This window comes from Lycorma delicatula, chromosome 8 (assembly GCF_047948215.1).
Source record: "Lycorma delicatula isolate Av1 chromosome 8, ASM4794821v1, whole genome shotgun sequence".
Taxonomy (NCBI): Eukaryota; Metazoa; Arthropoda; class Insecta; order Hemiptera; family Fulgoridae; genus Lycorma; species Lycorma delicatula.
In genome coordinates this window covers 17,105,253-17,116,864 of record NC_134462.1, presented here as the reverse complement: position 1 = coordinate 17,116,864, position 11,612 = coordinate 17,105,253, and the positions used below count along the sequence as shown (strand labels likewise).

The 11,612-nt window shown below is 28.0% G+C and overlaps 1 protein-coding gene across 2 annotated transcripts in view; it reads left to right on the top strand.

Annotated features, from left to right (window-relative positions):
* Nucleotides 1-280: 280 nt before the first annotated feature.
* The window catches only part of LOC142329076 (alpha-1,3-mannosyl-glycoprotein 4-beta-N-acetylglucosaminyltransferase B-like), a 32,347-nt gene continuing 21,015 nt past the window's right edge, over nt 281-11,612 (top strand). Inside the window, exons 1-3 of one of the 2 annotated variants that reach the window (XM_075373400.1) lie at nt 281-513; nt 7,995-8,097; nt 10,505-10,655. The gene's annotated coding sequence lies outside the window, so the exon portion shown is untranslated. The remainder of the gene's footprint in view (nt 514-7,994; nt 8,098-10,504; nt 10,656-11,612) is intronic. The other variant, XM_075373401.1, reaches the window with a different exon arrangement.

Genomic DNA, 11,612 nt, shown 5'->3' with positions numbered 1-11,612 from the left:
AAATAAGACTGTCTGATGTAGGCTTAATTTATTGTACATTCCACACAGACTGGAAACTGTAACACATAGTTTTCTGATGAAAGAGCTCGTTAATTTGTCACATTCTTTTTAACGATTGAGATTTATGTAAACCGTCTGCGACATAGATGCAACTAATAATTTAATTGTAATGTAAGCGTAGTATATTACTGATTATAAAAATAAACAGTAAAAAAATGAATATACTTGAAAAATATTGTATTTATAAATTTAAATAAAAATGAGAAATGATTAATCAACATAATCGTTTTTGAATATCTAATTAAAGATATAATAGTGGGTTGTAGCAGTTGGCAAGTGTAAGGTATTGGGCAATGGCGTTGTTGTTACGATGTTTGTGGTCTAGGAGTTTGTTTTTTTAAACTGTTATTTCGTTATCGTTATTGATTGATTTAAATCTAAAATTATGTGTACGAGATCCCGCGTTGAATAATTCTATTAGTTTTTTTTTACCTTTTTCTTTTAACGAGTTTGGTAAGTTGTTTCATATATATATATATATATATAAATAAGATAGTGTTCAAGGCAAATTATAACAATATTATTTTATGAACGATTTTCCAGACGTCCTGTCATACGGACGTTGGCATTTTTCAAACAGAATTCTCAATTCGTAAATACCGGACCTTAGCATTTTTTGAATAAAATTCTGACGTTCGTAAAACTGGACGTTGGTACTATAAGTTTACATTATTGTAACGTAAATATGCTATATATCACCAGGCTGAATTTGTTCTAGGCTCAATCAACTTCTAATAAAGTATCTGTTGTCTTAATTTACCATTCTATCTTAACTAAGTTACTGTGATAGCATATAGGGATTCTTGTTTCCTTTCCAGAAGATTTGAAATAAAACCAGTCTTATTTATTTGTATAGTCAACTTGAATCTTATAAAATCAAGAATGTAAATACTTTCCAATTCTGGTGTAGTACAAAATACTATAACTTAAATATTTAATAATGCTACTCCCTTTTCTATTTTATAAATAACTGAGTTTCTTAGTTATTAGAAACTAAGAAACTATATAATATTTATTATATATTTTGAAAATATCAAAATAATTTTCTCAACTTGTTGGTTGTTTGGTTAGGAAATTTTAGAAATATGATCCAACTTTCAAACTTCCACATTTTATCCATTTTTTACAATGCCAGAACCATTTTTTGTAACCTTTACCCCTTAATCTGGTTTCTTTCTTCACTCCATTTTAAAATTGGATTCGATATTTCCTCTTCAACTTGAGGGTTCTTTATTCCTTTTATCATACCTTTATAATGGAGATATGAATTATTTTAATAAAAATGTTTGAGTATTCTGTAATAATTTTACTTTAAGGAAAAGTAAAATAATGAAATTATAAGACGCATTGTAATTCCATGAATGATGTTAGAAATCAATTTAACAAGAATTGTGATTTACTGTTTACGCAAATATATTAGCTTGTTTCTTGAAATTTCCTTAAAATCTTTTAATTTTGAATTATCAATTCACTAATCATGAACCTATTTTAGACGACTAATGGAATTTTCTTTTCTAAATTTTTTTTTGTTTAAATGATTTTCCAATTACTTAATTAGGAAGTTGTTTTGATTATAGAAAACAACCTTTTTAATGTCTTACTTTTTAAAAAAAAATGCATATATTTATTAAAATGTTAATAGCTACTAATATTTTACTATGCTCTTTCTTCTTCATGTTAATCCTTTATTCAAGGTCATGGATTAGGTGTTGAATTAATGTATCTCCCCATTTTAATGTCTCCTGCTTCCATTCTTCCTCTGTTAATCACCACACCACTTCACATTTCTTGCTTATATCCTCATCTTAATTATCCATCTCCTGAGCTTTTCTTTTGGTCTTAATCCTACAGTCTTATTATTCTCTCCATTTACTTCAAATTATCTGCATCTACAAATTCTCTTCCCAACTTTTCCATATTAGTAATTCCTAATATATTAATTACTTTTGTAATTGATCTCACTTTCTTTTTATTATTTTTGTTTTTACTTATTTTAAAATTGAATTTGTTACCAAAACAACATTCATTATTTCATGTAAAATAAAAAAATCAGAGATTCAATTCATCTTGGTTTTTTTTAATGTACATAAATTTCATTATATACATTCTCCTTAAATCCTCTCTTTCATTTTTATTATTATTCCTAATATATTTTATGTGATTTGGGTTGTATTGTATCTTTATTTATGTTTTTATTTTTTTTTATAATACGGCAACCTTTTTATTAAGCCCACCCAATATTTAAAACAAAAGTATTTAATTAAATAAATTGACATAAAAAATCATGTAAAAAAAATTTTATCCAATTAACACTTTAACAGAGCTACTGGTCTGTAAGACCAGAGGTCTTATTTTTACAGTAGTGGCAATCCTGTTTTGCTAAGATTGCTGCTTGTCTCAGTAGTTTCTTACCACAACCCCCATAACCTTACCTAAGAATTTTTAGTTGTGATTAGTCATTTAGCAGTTACACATTGATTGTTAAAACTATACTAGCCTCCCATACCCAGCTCCATTGACGAAACCTCCATACAAAAAGAAATGAGAGCGATCCCGGACAACATGGTGGAAGCAACAATGCAAAGTCTGAAAGATAACAGTATGTAGAAGTCGGTAGAGAATATTTGTCTTATATGTTGTTTAAAAATTGCAAGTATTACCAATAAGTAGTATTATTTGGTCTAATTATCAGGTTCCTGTGTATTAGCCGTTAACAGTAAATGTAACGTTTGCTTAGCATTACAAAGCGTATGTTACTGGTGTAGGTAAATATTTGTATAGGATACTGAACTAAATACTACGCCGATATGTTTTTTAAATGCAAAGTATTTTGTAGCTGATTATTGCTGTGAGCTTTTGGTGTTAAACTACAGCCTAATGTCAAACATTAGGCTGTATTTTACACAGTTAAAGAGTATATGTGATTCACTCCCTTACTTGAAAGTGAACAATTATCAAAATGCAAATGAAAATTTAAGTTTTCTAGTTTTTTAATTAATATGATTCTGATTTTATAGAAAATTACATTTCTCAGTTCTTGTTACATTTTCAGTTACTAGAGATTGAGGAGATAACTAATTTCTTTTTTCATAAACCTGCTATGACCAAAATAATTCTGAAATTTATTTGATTGTCTGTACAAAATTTTAAATGATATAGCTCATATTTGAAGTATGTACTAACATGTATAACACTTACCTATTGACGTAACTGCAGGCCTAAAATTTTTTAACATAAATTAGATGAGTTGAAAGATCAACGACTAAGCTTCCAGAGGTTATCAGGCATGGCATTTACCTTATGAAATCTCACTTCCTTGAGATTTCCATTCATCCTAAATTACAAATTTTATATATAACCTACCTTTGTATTTTATCCATTTTGTTGTCACTAAATATGCCAGTTGAGGTTATTACTTAAAAGTGTGATGTTTGACAGTAACATTAGGTCTGTGCATACTTTATGCTTCAAGTATGCGTCAGCACAAAAGCTTATTTACTTAAAATGTTTATTTTGTTTTTCGTAACTTGGTATCATATATTTCTTTAAACATCCTGTCTAATATGTTCTTCTGATAAAGCAGTTTGACATTTAAATCACATACTGTAGTCGCCTTGGGTTTGGAAACTAACCCTAAATACAGTAAATCTCCTAGCGTGTAGCATATTCTTTCTTCACTTATTATTCTTTTATATTCTTATTCTCCCATTATGCTAGTTTTTACAGTATTTTACAGCCATCAAATTTTTTTGTGAATGAACACAGTTTAAAGTAATTAGTGAAAATAAGAATATTTAAAGAATTAAGGTACATGAAACTGTGTTTTTTTTACCTAGGACATTATATATAATGATAGTTTACAGAAAGAAAAAGGTGAAATGTTCAACCCCCCCCCCCCTTAATTCTCTGGTACTGTATTTTTACATACTTTTACATTTTAATCAACTCTATGATTTAATGGCATTTTTTATTTTCCAACTGATTGCACTCCATTGGATTCATGGTCAATCGACCAATTGGAAAGTGTTTGTAGCCAATCGAGTTTCAGAAATTCAACAGTTGACTTTTAATGCTAAGTGGCATCATATTGAATCACCTTCGAATCCTGCCGATATACTCTCTCGGGGATGTCTTCCAGAAAAATAATATGTTGATTATTCCAATCAATAAATATGTTGATTATTTGAAGTTTGAATGATTATAGACGAATATGTATTAAGTTTATGCATTATTTATCGATTGAATACATTTGTTATTGAAACATTTTTGATTGAATTTTGGTAATTTTATTTGTCGTAATTGCAATAACACATTGAATATATTGAGTAGTATTATGTTAATAAATTGAATAGAATTGATGAATACGTTGTGTGTAACTGTACTACTACATATCATGTCTTATCTACAATAAAGTCAGCTGGGCGGCGAGAAAAAGAATTACGACAATTAAAACTGCCATTACAATATTTTTAAATGTAAACAAAATATGATATAAAAACTTTAACACCAACCATAAGTTAAAAATTATTTTTTTAATATAATGAAATTTTCATTAGTGACAAATCTGAGTTTTGCAGATAATTTAATGAAAAATCCATTGGTTTAAAACATTGCAAGCATCGTGTCATTAAAAAGTTACTTAAATACTAATATAAAAAAAGACTGAAAAGACATTTAAAACTTAAGAATCAGTAATTTCATTATAAAAGACTAATTGAATAATACTTAAAACCTTATGGTGGATATTTTGTAAAAATTATTGCTATAATTTCAAAACTATTTTATCCATTTTGTGAAAGATAAATTTATTACATCTTTCCACAAAGTCACTATTTTCCAGAAGTATTAATCGATAAGCTTCATTATTGTAGCATGTAAATTAATCCAAGCAGAGGGAATTTTTTGTAATTTCTATATTGTGGGTATAACACTCATTCTTTAAGTTGTCTGTGTAATGTTAGGTTATGTATTCGTTATTTAACAGTTTTCATGTTTTTTGAAAATTTATTTCATTTTTTAATACAAAACATTTAGATTGTGTTTGACAATTGTTTCTCTCTAAGCATATCAGTTGGACATGACAGATAGCTTCTGTGTGTTGTGTTGGTCAAGTGGCAGTGAATGCTATTTTAAAACAATTTAAAGAAACTGGTTAATTTTCATCTCAAAGGAAAGGAAAATTTGTCAAATGTGTCAAATTTTTCACTCAAATGACAATATGCTGATTTAACAGAAATAACAAGTAGCCTACTGACATCTACCTTTGATAATATCGTATTTTAATTTGCCTCATAATCTGTTTTTTTGCAGATCCTGAATTTAATATATCAAATATAAATTGATGTCCTTATTGGAGCACAATTTTCCTTAAATTTTGTTACCCTACAAAATTAATTTGAAAATTTCTCCAAGAAACCAAATTAGGATATATTCTTACTGTCTGTTTGCTATTAAAAACGATTTCTATGTTTCTCATCTCATTACCGGTTCAGATAACCTAAATGGAGTTATTCAATTAAAGAACGATATCTCCAAATTATTACAACAGGATGGTTTGTCACTTTGCATGTGGTATTCTAACAATTGCGGTACTTCGACATCTAATCATAATTCATCCAACAAAAAGTCAGATTCACTCAATTTCCAAATCACTCGTTAACAGTTTTAAAATTTATACTAAAAGGAATACACATTCCATCCCAGCAGGTGTCTGTGATCCTCTAGGACTCATTGGCCGTATTATGTTTTCATACAAACAGTTTATGCAGTCATTATGACAACTCAAGTTGACTGGGACAAAATATTACCCAAACCATTAATACAGTGGCTTTCACTATATAATCAATTATATCTAATAGTCATATACGATAAGTTAATCCATTAGGTTTAATAAAGATAGAAAAATTCATTCTATTAAATTACATGGATTTTCTGATGCCTGTATTAATGGCTATATGGATGTTATATTTATAAACACACTCATACTCCAACCATGTAATTACATCTAAGTTACTGTTCTAAATGAAAGTTAGCCCCTTGAAACAAATCATATTACCCAGACTTGAACTCTGGTTGTTTACTATTTTCACGTTTATTTGTGAAGGTTGTATAACTGCGTTATACACTTTGATGAGATACACTTATACTCTGATAACATCATAGCACTTTGTTGCATTCATGGACATTCTTAGAATTGGGAAAGTACTTATAGGTAATAGTTTCTGACATTCAACGAAACAATTCAATTACCAATTGGTATTACATCAAATTCTCTGATAATCCAGCAGACACATTGTCTAGAGCTTTTCACAAAGCAGGTTACTTGATATGTCACTATGGTGGTGTGGTATTCCTGGGCTATTTGTCTTCTTCTCATTAGCCAACTGATCACAATATTACGTTCAGTGATGATAATTTAAATTCTGAATGCTTATTAGAAAGGCGTCAAACTATATTTACTTCATGTATATCTAATATTGTATATGGTTGAACACAAAGATTTTCATCTTTACATACAAACAGAAACATTTAGTTTCTGTTTCAGATTCATTCACCATATTAAATCCAAACCGTCCGAATGTAATTTTAGTACTTTTAATTACTAAGGAGTTAGATCATACTTTTTACTTTTTTATATGAGATAAAGAATCAGGTCATTCATAAACAAAGTAAGCTTAGTTCACTAGATTTTTAGATGATTTAAGTCTAATCTGTGTAGGAGGCAGACTTCAACGTTCTCTCCTACAATCATGTTAAACATCCTATTGTTTTACATCTTGAGTGTGAACGTTCTGAAATTAATTGTCAACTCTGAACACTTAAGACTTACACTGAACAGATCATTCATTGCGACAAGAGATACTGGATAATAGTGCCAAAAGAATAATTTCATTAATCTTTCATGTGTTTAATTTGCGTTAGATGTGATGCAAAACTTAATCCCAACAGCTTTGTCAATTACCGCCAGGTAGAGTGATTCCTTCCTGAACATCTCTTGTGCAGTAGATTACTAATATATTTTCTGATAACTCTGCTAACTTTCATTCTGTTAGAAACATTTTGTACAACTTGTATCACCTTTTAAGATCAGACATATTTAAAACAAATATTCAAACCTTTTCTACGTTATAAGGAATTAGTTTGTGAAAAAGTGCAGTCAAGTGTAATAGGAAAAACAATTCTCAACATAGAGGAATTTTATCCAATGTTGATACAGATTGAGGTTTGTCTTAATTCTTGTCCAAGTTTTGCTATTTCCACTGATAAGAGACACTGGCTGTCTAGGACTCCAGGTTCATTTTCTTATTGGATGTAAGTAAATCAGTTCTTAAGAAAGTGTTAAAAGTAAATTTATTTAAAGCGTTTTCAATTCTGTTATAAAAATGTTATTCAATCAATGGTAAATGCTTCGAACAGATTTATAAAGATTGTGAGAGAAAGGGTTGTGACACAATTTCAAAACCAATTCCTGCAAGGCAGTGGAGTGTTGCAACGAGATTTAGCACCATACTATTCTGCCAAAAAAATAGAAAATGTTTTCAAAGAATGAAACATTAAAGTGTTCTTGTGGCCAAGCAATCCCACACAACACAAATGAAAATCTTTAGGCAATAGTAAAAAAACGACTCTGAAAGCAAAAACTGACCTAATTAATCAGTAATGTTATGGTTTCATAAAGAAATCAAGTAAATGTTTGGTATACTTGTTGCATGGATGCTAAATCGTGTATGTTAAGTGATTAAGAATAAAGAAAAACATATTAATTAGATATTCACAAAATGTACAGCTATGATTTTATATCAATATAAATTAATTTTTTATTAAATATTTATATTCGGATTAATTTGCTTGCTTAAAATAAATATTTAGCATTTAATATTATTTTACTTTTAAAGTCCAATCATTCTGATTTAACTTTTCCTTGTGTTTTACAGGCATAAAAATTTATCAACATTTAAGTAACTTGGGTGTAAGAAACTTCATTTATTATTCTCCTTAGGGAAACAAAATTTAAAATGAAATGTTTCATAAAAAAAGGTTAGTGAAATTGCATTTTGTTTTTTATAACAAGAGTAATGAACTTTATCTCATGATTTGTTATTTACAAAAGTACTAATAATAATAATACCTATTCTTTGCTTTCATACTTACCTATTCTCTTATAAGATCGATTATAATAAATTCACACACAAATCTATCAACTAAAAAAATAGAGGGTGTAAATAATACAAACCTCTTCAGGATTAGAAAACCACACTATTGTAATCCTTTCTCTTATGGACAAGGAAACATTAGAAACATGTATGAAATGTTTCGTGAATGAACTTAAAGTAATTGGTAAAAAATAAGAATATTTATTAAAAGGATTAGGGTATGTGAAACTGTCAATATAAAGAAAGTATCATTACATATGATGATAGTTTACAGAAAGAAAAAAAAAGGTTAAAAGTTTAAATTGTTTTTAAAGTTTAATGAATTTATCTTTTTGATTTAGTGGCATTTTTGATATTCCAGCCAGAAGTTAAGAATTATTTTTTGAATATAATGAAATTTTCATTGAGTTTTACAGATAATTTAATGAAAATTATTTGGGTTTTAAAACATCACAAGCATCGTGTTATTAAAAAGTTGTAGCAGTTACTTAAATACTACAAAAATAAGAAAAGATTGAATATATCTTTAAAAGTTCTAAGATTAAATTAAACTTTTTTTAACTTAATTCATAATTAAAATATTGATGCAGATTTGAAATTATATTCATGTTTACTTTCTTTAAGAAAACTCTGAAGGTATTTAGTTAACATGTTATACTTAAGTTGAATCAGTAATTTCAATATAAAAGACTAATTGAATAACTTAAAATATTATGGTGATAGATATTTTGAAAAAATATTGCTATAATTTCAAATATGAAACTTTACTTCTTTATATAATTTTTGATTCACATGTATTATCCATTTTGTGAAAGATAAATTTGATTACATCATTCCACAAAGTCAGATTATTTTCCAGAAGTAAACTGGCATTAATCGATTAGCTTCATTATTGTAGTTATAATTATTGTAATAAAAAACTTTTAGATTGCGTTTGGCAATTGTTTCTCTCTAAGCATATCAATTGGACATGACAAATAGCTTCTGTGTGTTGTGTTGGTCAAGTGGCAGTGAATGTTATTTTAAAACAATTTAAAGAAACCGGTTGGTTAATTTTCACCTCAAAGGAAAGGAAAATGTTGCAGTGAAGGAAAACCTCCTCCAAAACAGGATCGATCATAAGTGAGTAAAAGTAAACTTGATCCAAAATTATCTGCCTGGACTTAAATTGGTAATTATGACATTGTTAGATGCCTAATTCTTGCAGCAGGCTGGAAAGCTCATCAGGCTGCTGAAAAGTAGCATTTATCTCCAGTAATGTGCAAAAAACTGCTCTTGTGTGTTAAAGAATACTGGACAATGCTGTGACAAATTTTTATGTAAAGGAGCAGTGGGTTCTGTACATTAAAAGCATTAGATGAAAATACATCACTTGCTAAAATCCAACAAACAACCTCAGGAAAATGTTTCAGGTTTGTACATTACTTCCAGTAGGTGGTGTATTGAAAAGTAATGAATTTTGTTCAGTCTCATATAGACCTTATTTATGATAGAGCGCAACTCTTTCTTCTTACTTATGTAAGCCATACAAATTATCAACAGCTGTTATAATATATATTTTTCTTTATAAATACTATTAAGTATTACACTCTGTCTAAAAATATAAAACAAATCGGTTCTTAAAAAGATGTTAAAAGTAAATGTATTTAAAATGTCAGTTCTGTTGTAAAATGTAAGTTAAAACTGTAAATCTAAATATAACACTAATAGTATAAACATCTTAACAAATAAAATTTATCTAAATCTATTGTAAAAACATAATTAATCACAGTAACGAGGTATTTATTAAAAATATTATTGAACCAGCGGCATGTTCTTTTAATTCTGGTAAGTGCAATAAAAGACATATATGAACACTTTTTTTTTGGTCGTCCAGGCCGAATATGTGAAGACATAACTTAAGACCAATTTATGTTTACAAATCTTTCAACATATCAATTATGGCTCTATAAACGAGTTTTGCGGTTGCCTATTATCCAATGAAATGCAGCCTACAACTTATTTCTTAATTATCAAGTAATTTTATTTAATTATCATTGTTAACTTAGACTATTAATTTATAATGAGCAGAGAACAATTAAGACAAAGGATCAATTAAATCCTTTATAACAAGAATCTGTACTTGTTATAGATATGTTATAACAAGATAAATATATTATGTACTGATAAATATGTTTCCTCAACTTCATATTGATATTCATCTTTTACGAATTAAATTAAGAAACAAGAGTTGCTGCAAGGCAAATATGATGCCATTCAAATGCAACTTGAAATTTATGATATTTGTGCAGGTCGTGTACAGGTTGCAGACGATTTATGCAGTTTTGAATGTAAATTACAATGTGTAATAGATAATTTTAAGCAATCTACCATTGATCAAGAAGGTAGTTAGAGCAACTAAGCAAACTCACCTATAAAAGATTAATTTACAATTTTACAGAGGTAATGTTCTTGACTGGCAACATTATTATTGTTTTAGTAATTTAGTATATAATAGAAATTATTTAAGTAACTTCTTTATTTACATACCTCCTTGAAGGATGAAGCATTAGCTATCATTAAAAATTTAGGTGTTTCTCATAATTCAGATTGTATTTTACAACTAAATTCCATTAATCATTGGATAATTTATCCAAATTAATCATCAAAGTTAATCTTTCATATTTCAGTGCTCTTGAAGCAATGAATAATCCAATCAATACATATGAATTTATTATTGTTCGGTTAACATCAAAGTTAGAGTTTGTATTCTAACTTTGATGTTTACAAATATTTACATTTCTCCTTCCAGATTACGAAGGAGAAATGTTCACCTCAATTTCATAGAATTCCTTGAATTTAGAAGGTAGATGCTTGAAAATATTAATGCAAATAAGTCAAACCAGCAGCAAGACATATTTCCAAGGGACAGCGATACAACATTGGAACTAAATCCTGTACTAAACATTTTAATATAAATGCTGATAAACAATACAAGGAAAATAATTTTATTTATTCAAAATTTAATTATAATCAATCTGTAATTTGTATTTTAATCATTATTTACATTGTTGCAAGAAATAGTTTTTCTGTTGATGAACGGAAGGAATTTTTGTAACGTCATAATTGTTGTTTCAATTGTTTAGTTAAGGGTCATTGTTATTCAACATATACGTGCGATTTGTTCTCAAATACATTACACACTTCTTAAAAATAATATTAATTCAAAATTATGATTATAAGTGTGACAATAATAATTGTACCTCGTTTAAATTGGTCAAATAAAACCATAATTTTATCTATTACATTATGTATTACCAATGATGCACATGGTAGTACTCAAACATCTCTGGTTTTACTAGATTCTGGCAGTCGAGCAAATTTTTGTACTTATGAATTCACATGAAGATTAGAACTTCA